Raw genomic sequence first — 11,378 nt, 5'->3', positions numbered from 1 at the left:
TTAGTCCCTAGGCTCGTATATTGAAATGCATGCTATTTCTACATTACCCAAGCCTAGCCAAACATTTTTCCCTCTAATTGCAGCCCACATTTTTCCATTATTTCACATTTCTACCTCATACTTTACATCTTTTGCAAAAAGGTCCTTTTAGGGGTTTTTCATGAAAATCACCTAGGAAAAGATATTTAACACACATCCAACTTTCATATTCCTCCATAAAACATCAAAATACAAGTAACTCATGCATGGGTAAAATTTTAAACATGAACCCTAGCATGAAATATGGGTAGAAATAGAGAGAGTAAGCTATTGGGATTTCAAAAATACGAAGAACATTAAAAATGGGGCTTGCGAGCACTTACTATTGAGCTTAAAAAGCTTGAAACCCTAGCTATCGAGAACCCCAAATTTTCGGCAGCAACATGAAAGAAATGAGCTGATTTTTGGGTTATTTTTCCCATTTTATTTCATTAAAATGCCAAATGACCAAAATGCCCTTATGCTCTTTCTTTAAAATTTCATCCATACAAGCCCATTTTTGTCCAAAAACTTAGAAATTGGGAAAATTTCTCCTCAAGACCTTTTAATTAATATTGTAAAGCAATTTCATACAAGTTGCTTCTAAAACCCAAGTTTTGCAATTTATTCAATTTAGTCCCTAATTTCCAATTGGACACTTTACTTAAAGAATTTCTTCATGAAACTTTAACACATGCATATTCTCATATTATAGACCTCATAATAATCATAAAATAAAATATTTTGATGTCAAATTTGTGGTCTCGAAACCACTATTCTGACTAGGCCCTATTTCAAGATGTTACAGTGATAGTAAATGTAATGCATACTTATGCATGAGGTTTATTATATTTAGTATAAGAATGTGTTTGGTTTAATATATTAGATGTAATTAAGTTTGGGTAAGTATATAATTTTAAGGTAAAAATTATACTTGAAAGTATGAGTAAATGTGTCATGCATAAACCTTGATCATTAGATTGATTTATATGCCTTGAATTAGTTGGTGAATATAATGAAATGTTGATGTAGGTGCAAGGTAAAAAGGATGAGAAATAATGCTTGGAAAATGGCCTTAATCCATCCACACGGGCATGTGTCTCAACCGTGTATGACACACGACAATGCGCACAGGCGTGTGGTTTGGCCGTGTGTCCCCTGTATCTTAAAATTAGAGAAACAGAATGCTCAAAGTTGAGCACATGGGTGTGTGTCTCAGCCGTGTGAGACACATGGCCTAGCACATAGGCATGTGTCCTAGTCGTGTAACCCTTGCACTTAATTTTTAAAAATTAAATTGTCCACACAGTCTAGCACGCGGAGTATGTGGCCGTGTGACCCAAGTCAAAGAGTTACACAAGTAAGGACACGACTGTGTGCCTCACATCAAACTCCAGTACGACCTAAGACACGAGTGTGTCACTTGATTGTGTGAGCCGTACGGCCTACCCACACGTGCGTGTGTTCCCTCCAGTTAAGAAAAATTTTAAAATTTCGGGAAAAATTTTCTGTGATCCCGGTTTAGTCCTGACTCAATTCGAATATGTATTTTGGACCTCGAGGACACATATGAGGGACACTATGATTGATTTTTATTGATTTTTGAAAATGAATGGTAAATGACATAAATTAACTATAATTGAACTGTAAATTTCAGCAAATGCTCCATAACCCTATTATTTTTGTTCCTAACAAAACTTACCATAATAATCATTAAAATCTAACTATTTACAATACATTACAACTTCAATATAAAACTTGAAAACCACCATCCTTAGATAACCTATATACATGCCATAAAACCTAATTAAACGAGTCAAAATCTATTGAGACAGAAGCTTGATAGTGTGTGCCTTGAAGTTTACCTGTCTATCTAGTTTCGCAAATCATTAACTACAGAAATTATTAAATAAATAGAGTAAGATTATGTAGCTTAGTAATTTTATAGTTAAATCGAAACCAACTTACCTCATTCAAGCTACTAAAATTAAGACAACTTAGATTATACTAACTTGACATTCAATTTGGATGAATAGATGAGACTTGCACAGGAATAAATCATCAAATAATACATGATTTTCAATAATTTAATCAGAATCATTCATTTATACATTCCATTGATTTCCTTATCAAAACATTCTTATATATCCATTCAATAAAATAAATCTTTTTATATTTAATCACATGTATTAGCAAATTCTATGAAGATCATTCACAAGTTTTTTTGGCCCGATGAACTATAGTAACATAACTCAGATACTCAAGCAACTACATCATACCAGAGAGCATCAATTTGCTATACAAAGGCCCCGTAGTGCAATTAGAGGCATCAAAGTGTAATCCCGTACAAGCGTGTATTCTAACACTATTGGTATGTCAATTGTATCCTAATTGTTTACTACGTTCAAACGAGCATTTTAACAGAATTCATCACATTTACAAATCAGAGGCATTTTAATATAAAGAATACGTATGTTGTACTAATTCATGTTCATTCAGAAATCATACAATTAATATTTCCCAATATTCAACAAGTCTCGATTTAGTCAATACTCACCATAGCTTTTGTTTATAACATGTTAATATCATCACATAACATTTACAAGTTATATTTTCAATATTTAACATAAAGTAAAATGTACAAACACATTTTAATACACTAAGAACCTACCTAATATATCTGGCTAACGAGAAGCATTATAGGGACTATTCTAAAATTTGCCCTTTTCTCCAGTTTTCCTCCATACAGTTCAATCCTTGATATGAAAGAGTTTTGTTTGGCTGAACTCAAAGCTTCAACAATGGTGTTCTTTTTATTTCTAAATTCGATGGAGAAGAGCTAAGAAGATGGTGTTATTTTGTTTTTCTATTTTATCATTTTAATATTATTTTAATTATAATTTAACCTGTAGAACCTATAAAAAATGTCTTAACCATCCACTGATACGTGATATTCGTGATAGGTTTTAAAGATTTATAAAAGAATCATTCTTGAGACTAACTTACTATCACTATTAAGGTAAGTGTACCTATCGAATAGTAGTATAGTTCAGCAAGATCGGATTGTCGAACCCAAAGGAACTACCAGTACTAGTACTTACTTCCTTTTAATTATCTAGCCTAAAAATTAAGAGGTTTGGTTATCTAAACTAATTACTAACTAATGAATGCATAGAAAGAAAATTTAGGAAAATAATTTTGGGAAAATTCAATTGATTAAGACAATACCTAAGGAAAAATCAACCTAGACTTCACTTGTTATTTGACTCTGAATCAGATGATTTCTTCATTTGACTTGATCCGTAGAAATCCCTAAGTTATATTATTATCTCTCTCGAGACTAATAATGTTTAACCCTAGGTTGAATAATTGAAATCTCTTTCTAATTAACACCCTAGAATTGCATTAACTCAATCTATGGATTCCCTTATTAGGTTTCACCCTAATTCGGCAAAATCTTATTACCCTATCTCTAGGCGTGCAATCAAATCCGCTTAATTATGACGAATTTACTCTTAGACAGGGTCTATTCCTCCTCTGAATAAGAGCTTAACTTGAATCAATATCCTGGAATATCAAAACAAGAATCAAGAACACATAATTAAGAACAAATCAAATATTTATCATACAATTCAGATAATAATAATAAGATTCGTCTTAGGTTTCATTCCCTTTAGGTATTTAGGGTTTAGTTCATACTTATGAAAGAAAACATCTCAAAAGCATAAATATAACAAAACATAAGAAAACCCAAAACTCTTGAAGGAACTTGAAGGGAGATCTTCAGTCTTGATGATAAATCCCGTTTCTGAGATGGATCAATTGGCTTTCCTTGAGTAATTCCTTGCTTCGTACTCTGCGTTCCCCTTTTAAGTGCCTCCTCAGGTGTTTAAATAGGCTTTAGAATGCGTAAGAGCCCCCAAAATTGGCCTTTTTCAAATAGGGTTATACTTGGGCTCGACATGGACACACCCATGTGCGATTACTCTAGCCTGTGGTCAAGCTGTTAAATAGGCACAGGCGTCTAGTATACCCGTGTAAGTCATGCTTCAATCCTGCCAAAGGGACATGGCTGCGTGACAAGCCCGTGTGAGAAATTCCAAGTCGTGTTGATTTCCCATGTGGGTCTGTTTTCTCTGTTTTCGACCCGTTTCTCGCTCGTTTTACTCTCCTATGCTTACCTAAGTATAAAACATGAAATTAAAGGATTAGGAGCATCGAATTCACCAATTCTGTAACACCCCAAACCCGGCCCAGATGTTATGGTCGGATCCGATGTGTCACATTGAAGTTTTTTAATAAAACCTATGCCTCTTTCAACGTCCTTCTTAGTGTTTTAAAAGATAGTCTTTGCTAAGTTAATAAAGTGAATGGAAGCTGTGCACCAGGTAGGTATCTGAAACAGAGGAAGTGAGCCATGAAGGCTGCTTAAGTACCAAGCTCTTGATTGGATCCAATCCTAGACATGCCCACAACCATTGCCACACTTTGGTGCTAGGTTAGGTTTCGAGAAAAACGAGTTGGAATTCATTTAAGTAGATATTTTTGATAAACTAATTAATTGTATCGTTGCGTTATTTTGAAAACAATTATCATTTTGGAAACGCGCCCAAGGTATAACTCATATTGTTATCAGAAAAATATAGGGCATAAGATGAAATAATCCCAAAAAAATAATTAAAAAGGCCTTATTACAACCCAAAACCAAATAATAATATTAATAAGATAAAACTTATAAAGAAATAAATCAGCTACTTATTGCAATTAAAAGAAACAGAAACAGTAGTGTGGCCATCTCCGAGTCCCTCGCAGCTCCAAACCATCTAAGCTTAGGGATTACCTGCATAGCTAGAAACGGGGTGAGTTTACGAAAACTAAGTGTGTAACCCCAATAACAAACAAACAATAAATAACACAATATCTGTACAATCTGGGCCAAAGCCCTATTTAGTCTTGACATATACTAGGCCGAAGCCTTTCCATAAATCATATCACTAGGCTGAAGCCTTTTCATAAATCATTTCACTGGGCCGAAACCGTTCCATAAATCATATCACTGGGCCGAAGCCTTTTCATAAATCATATCACTGGGCCGAAGCCGTTCCATAAATCATATCACTGGGCCGAAGCCTTTTCATAGATCATATCACTGGGCCGAAGCCTTTACTGTAAACGGTATGGCCCTTAGGCCCATTTCAATATCACATGTAATGTCAATGGATGTATGCAAGCCCATTTCAATATCACATGTAATGTCAATGAATGTATGCAAGCCCATTTCAATATCACATGTAATGTCAATGAATGTATGCAAGCCCATTTGGGGAGACTACTCGACCCACCATCTGCTACTCTCCACCCGTACCAACCAAGCTCTCCATGTGGGGAATAACTCAACCCACCCAACCAAACTCTCCACTGGCAGCATAGCTGCTTTATCATATAACTGGAGGCCTAGCCTCTTTTAATAACTGGGGCAAAGCCCTTTCTGATAAACTGGGGCAAAGCCCTTTTAAGTAAACTGGGGCGGAGCCCTTTTAGCACTTCCTCCATCAATATAACCCATATCCCATGCAATATGTCATGTATGCAGAATGTCATGCCTATATTTGAATCAAATAATCACAGTCAAGTCATTCATATCACCAACATATATTCACAATCAAATCCGTCAACCACACAGTCCAAGTCAGTCACTTGCCCACAAGGGCAAAAAAGTCATTTTCCATATTATAAGGGTATTTTCGTAATTTTACCAAAAATCAGGGTTTTCCATGTTCATTACAATTTCCAATATTTATGAGTGTTTAAACAATGATCTTTAACCCACTTATCAAATTCGGGCTTTTGGGCCCAAAACCCCTAATGGGCCCTACGATTGCTGATTTAGCCCACTAAGCCTGCTTAACCCAAATTTTACAACAATACTAACCGTGTTAATATGCAACTTTTCCAAATTCCATTTTCTATCAATTTTACCCAAATGGGCCCAAAAGCCCATTTGGCCCAATTCTTGCCCATTGAGGCCCAACTTACCATCGTGCACAAAATTGAGTTCTTACCCGTTCCATTGATCCAAACACCAATCTTATCGTATTTATCACATCTATACCCACACGCAACATTACAAGTTCCCGAAATGCCGGTATTTTAGCATTTCGGCTTCTCAGCAGATATTAATCTAAGTTACTACGAGGGTTAGTACACACCTGTTATGGGTTGAAGTTGAAACGTTTCCATAATCAATCACCTACAATAACCACCACCTGTCACTCAAACTTAACTAATCCAATATCAATATATGTAAATCCTAAGCACATCAGTCATACGGAACATAATGGCGTATTCGTCATTTTACCATACAAGGGTATTACGGTCACTTTATCCTACAGGGGCTTTATGGTCTTTTTACCTATTAAGGGTATTTTAGTCATTTCATCCTACAAGGGTGTTTTGGTAAATCTACAAACCAAGGGTATTTCAGTAATTTTGTAAACCAATGGTATTTATAACTGTGATAGTGAGCTTTGGAGCTTTTTATAACTGTGATAGAATCATGAACTTTTTTAAGAAATATGTAAAGGAGAATAATTACTCGTAATGAAATAGCCAAAATTAAAAATTGCAAAATAATAATTATAAAACCTAATAAAGATAAGCTCAAAGAAAAATAAAAAGTAGTCTTAAAATAGAATAAAAGTAACAACTTAAAATAATAAATAAAAATTTTTAAACATCTTCATCGCTAGATGGTTCGCGAGGTGGGGGTGGCAATAAGATGTGGAAGTGCTGACAAATTTGCTGTAAAGTAGCATCAATGTTATCGATGTGCTGAAAACACTGCTGCTCGAATCGAGTAAGGCGCTCAGAGATGTTAGTGTATGAAGCCGCTGCATGAACTGGACGAGAGGGGATGGTGGCTGAGATGGTGGGTCCTTATAACGTGGAAGGACATCATTAGTAATGTCCTCTGGGTCCTCCTCCTCGATGGATTGGACGAGGCGGTACTGAGGAGGGTAGGGTGCCACGTCGTTTCTTGATCATCCTCATACTTACCATGCTCGAGATGCCCTGTGGGGACATCTGGCCGATGAGAGTGAGGGAGGATGATTGGGCTGCTGTGTTGAGGAGCCCAAAGTGCCGAGCCAGTCAAGCCACATAGGGCCCGACAAAGATGACCCCTCTCCTGTGCCACTCCGTCTGGTGGAGAATAGCGAGGGCAATAAAGTAGGAGAGGTCGATGACGTGTCTATTCGCCATACTCCATAAGAAATAGGCATCGCGGGTGGTGATGACACCAATGCTCTGTCGTCTCCCTGTCAGAGTGTGAGCCAAGATGGCATGTAGATACCTCAAGGATGGAGGGAGAGCCGATGCCTTAGAGCAGCTAGGATTGTAGGTGGCTGAGGCAAGGACGAGGTCCCTTCAGCATTTTGAGGGGGAGTAGCAGATGTGGCAGTGGAGGGTGTTGAGTTCATTATCATCCATGAATTCCTTTGTGTATAGCCCTAGTGCAATCTCGAACTCGAGTACGCTCAACTGGCGTACTAGACCACCAAGGCGAAACTGGACCATTCCAGGATCATCGAAGTTGGTCATGACGGTCTAAAGATTGAAGTCGAGCAGAGTTCCAATGTGAACTCTAGATACGTCAGCTCGACGATCTCAAAGAAGAGCCCTAATGGGTCAGTCGTCAAGAGGGCTCAGACCGCTTCAGCCAAATGAATCTGTTCAAGTGTGGCCCAGTCAATACAGTGGCCTACACCTAGGGGTCGGGCCCGTAATATTCGATATAATTCCTCCTGGGGTCCCAAGGGAACCTAAGAAATGGATGCCTAATCTCCATGGTAAGACCCGAGGATGACGCTGCTCCCATCCTCTTCTTTGAGGGGGGAATAACAGTTTTCTTACCACCTAAAGATGATATTGTACATGCGTTGAAAAATTGAAGTTCAACCAATACGTCCCAAAAATAGCACGGAAACATAAAACTAAATAGCAATATTTCATGAGACTTACGTAATGGATGAAGTAAACAGAACTACTAACATCAAGTTATAGGATTATGGGAATAATGTAACGGGAATATAAATGGATGGATGTGGGTAAGCATAAATTTCATGGAATAAGGAAAAATGAAAGAGTATAGCATAATGTAGTAACTAAAATGACAAAATTTTTATAAACAAGCATGAGTATTCTAATATTATAACTATGACTATTTATTCAAATTAGTTCAATAGAGAAGAGAAATCATGAAATAAGCAACATATTTAAAGAAAATAGAGAGAAGAGTAAATAAACGCAAAAAGCAAGGAGCTTGGGGCGTCGAAATCGGTGTTGTAGGCGGCGCACGGGCATCGGGGTAGGGCATGTGAAGTTGCAGCGGCTAGGGTTAGGGATTTTTGGGGAGGGAGATGATGAATAGTGAGGGGTTTATATAGATTTTGGAGCACACAGCCATGGGACACGCTCGTGTGGCCTAATTTTTTCCCGTGTGTTTCTCGAATTTTGAATTTAGGTGCGTCTGACATTCGGCCCACGCCCATGTTCTTTGGTCGTGTGGGTGCACACGGTCGTATGCTTCTTTCGCTTCTCCCACACCCGTGTACATAGGTCCAAACCCGTGTTCGTTTTGACAGTGTTGACCACGGGTGGATGGCATGGGCATGTCGCACGTCCGTGTTACATTCTCAGTTTCAACCACGATTTCGAGGCACAGGCATGTCTCACGCCCGTGTTGTTTTGGCAATTTTGCCCACGACCATATCGCACTGTCGTGGCAACTTATCGCATCCCGTGTTGGAAAAAATCTTGCTCTATTTTCACACGGCCTAATGCACGCCCGTGTACCTGGCTGTGTGGGTTTTAACAAGCCTGCATTCCATGATTTGGTTAGTATGTTAGATGGTAAAAAATAAAATTTAAAGAAATTAACACTATTAGTGCTCGGGTTGCCTCTCGAGAAGTGCTTATTTATAGTCTAAGCTCGACTTACCTCTCTTCTGCATGGTTAAGGTGGTGCGAGGAGTTTACACTCCTCATCCCTGCTATCAACTTTATCAAAATAAGGTTTAAGATGGGTATTGTTTACCTTAAATGTGCCAAATTTGGGATGAATTACCTTGACTGTACCATATGGGAAAATACTGAGTACCGTAAGAGGAATTTCTTTATTAGGTTCAAGATTGGCAATGTGAGGATCTGCTGCATCTAGTAGTACTTTGTCTCCAACCTTAAGTTGATTTGGTGAGGTATTGAGCTTGTCCTGGCTCGATTTCGATTTATCGGGTGTTTTCGGTTTTTGTGTCCGCCATTTATCTAGCTCCTCAATTTGTAGCCTTTGTTCTTCATAGATAGGTCCTTTGTTATTATTTGAGCATGGCTCATATGTGTTCTTCGAAACTGTTTCCTACGTAGAGGATTTCACCACATGATTAATACTAGTAGAATGATTTATACAACCACCTTCAATTATTGATGTGTTACTCGAATTACGAGCTTGAAGGGTGATTATTTCATCTCCCACACGAAGTGTGAGTTCACCTGTACCAACATCAATAATCGTTCTAGCAGTCGCTAAAAAGGGTCGTCCTAAAATTAAAGGTACATTACTATTCTCTTACATGTCTAGAACAACAAAGTCTACTGGTATATAAATTTATCGATCTTAGCAAGAACATCTTCAATGATACCCCTAGAAAATCTAATGGTTTTATCATCCAATTGAATGCTCATTCTAGTTTGTTTGGGTTTCCCAAGACCTAGCTATTTAAACATTTTATAATGCTTGCCCCTAAGTCAACCAATGCATTATGAACATCTAAACTACCAATTAAACAAGGAATCGTAAAACTCCCTGGATCTTTCAATTTGTTCGGTAGTTTATTCTGTAATATGGCTGAGGAAACTACATTCAACTCCACATACGACGCCTAATCCAACTTTCGTTTATTTGTTAAAAGCTCCTTTAAAAACTTGACTGCTTTTGGCATCTGCGAAAGGGCTTCGATAAACGGTAAGTTAATATGTAGTTTCTTTAAAAGTTTAAGGAATTTACCAAATTGTTCGTCTGATCAGTCTTTCCTTGTCCCATTGGGGTATGGCACACGAGGTTTATATTCTGTACTCACCGGCTTTGGGTCGTTTTGGCCTACCTTATTCTTACCTTTGCTTACCACCATTTCTGGCCTTGGTTTTGCAACTAACCCTTCCTCATCTTGAATGGCAATCGCGTTGAGTTTCTCCCTTGGGTTAGATTCAGTGTTTCTTGGCAGGCTACCTTGTGGTCATTCGGAAATCAACTTGGTGAGCTGTCCAATCTGAGTTTAGAGCCCCTGGATTGATGCTTGTTGATTTTTGAGTGTCGTTTCAGTATTCTAAAAATGAGTTTCTGATACCAAGATGAATTTGGTTAGCATCTCCTCAAGGTTCGGCTCTTTCACCTGCTAGTACGGTGGTTTCTGAAAGCCTGGAGAGGGTGGTGGTCTCTGATTTCCTTGGCCTCCCCATGAAAAATTTGGGTGGTTCCTCCAACCTATATTGTAAGTATTGCTATATGGATTGTTTTGAGATCGAGGATTGTTACCCATGTAATGTAACTGCTCGTTCTCCATGTTGTGGCCATAAGGTGGATATTCTGAACTGCTTGATCTAGCTTCATTTGCTTCGCACTGCATTACTGGGTGAACCTGTGAAGAACTAAGAAAACCCGCAATTTTCTTATTCAAGAGTTCTACCTGATTAGAGAGCATGGTGACCAAATCGACGTTATAAACACCGGATGTTTTCGTTGGCTTTGTCCTCATGACTTGCCACTGATAGTTATTCAGTGACATCTCCTCTAAAAATTCATAGGCATCTTCAGGTGTCTTATTATTGATGGTTCCGCCAGCAATTGCGTAAACCATTTGTCGAGTCGAAGGATTTAGGCCATTATGAAAGGTTTCAACCTGTAGCCAGAGTGGTAACCCATGGTGAGGGCATATTCTCAAGAGGTCCTTGTATCTCTCCCATGCATCGTATAGTGTTTCTAAATCCATCTGCCCAAAAGAAGAGATATCATTACATAATTTAGCCGTTTTAGCCGGCGAAAAATATTTTAATAAAACTTTTCGGTCATTTTTTCCCAAGTAGTGATTGACCCCCATGGTAACGAATTCAACCACCGTTTAGCTTTGTTTCTCAATGAAAAAGAGAATAACCGAAGGTGAATGGCGTCATCAGAAACACCATTAATTTTAAATGTATCACATAGTTCCAAAAAGTTTGCCAAGTGAGAATTGGGATCTTCGTCTTGCAAACCATCAAACTGAAAAAATTATTATATCATTTGAACTGTGTTAGGTTTCAGTTCAAAA

The 11,378-nt window shown here is 38.0% G+C and overlaps 1 non-coding gene across 1 annotated transcript; it reads left to right on the top strand.

The window, feature by feature from the left end:
* Positions 1–10,986: 10,986 nt before the first annotated feature.
* On the top strand, positions 10,987–11,093 carry LOC121213354 (small nucleolar RNA R71). The gene has a single exon (XR_005908737.1). It is a non-coding gene; the product is annotated as a small nucleolar RNA R71 (small nucleolar RNA).
* Positions 11,094–11,378: the final 285 nt, after the last annotated feature.

Source organism: Gossypium hirsutum, chromosome A13 (genome assembly GCF_007990345.1).
Source record: "Gossypium hirsutum isolate 1008001.06 chromosome A13, Gossypium_hirsutum_v2.1, whole genome shotgun sequence".
Taxonomy (NCBI): Eukaryota; Viridiplantae; Streptophyta; class Magnoliopsida; order Malvales; family Malvaceae; genus Gossypium; species Gossypium hirsutum.
The sequence above is the reverse complement of the archived record's forward strand: the minus strand, read 5'-3'. Positions and strand labels throughout refer to the sequence as shown.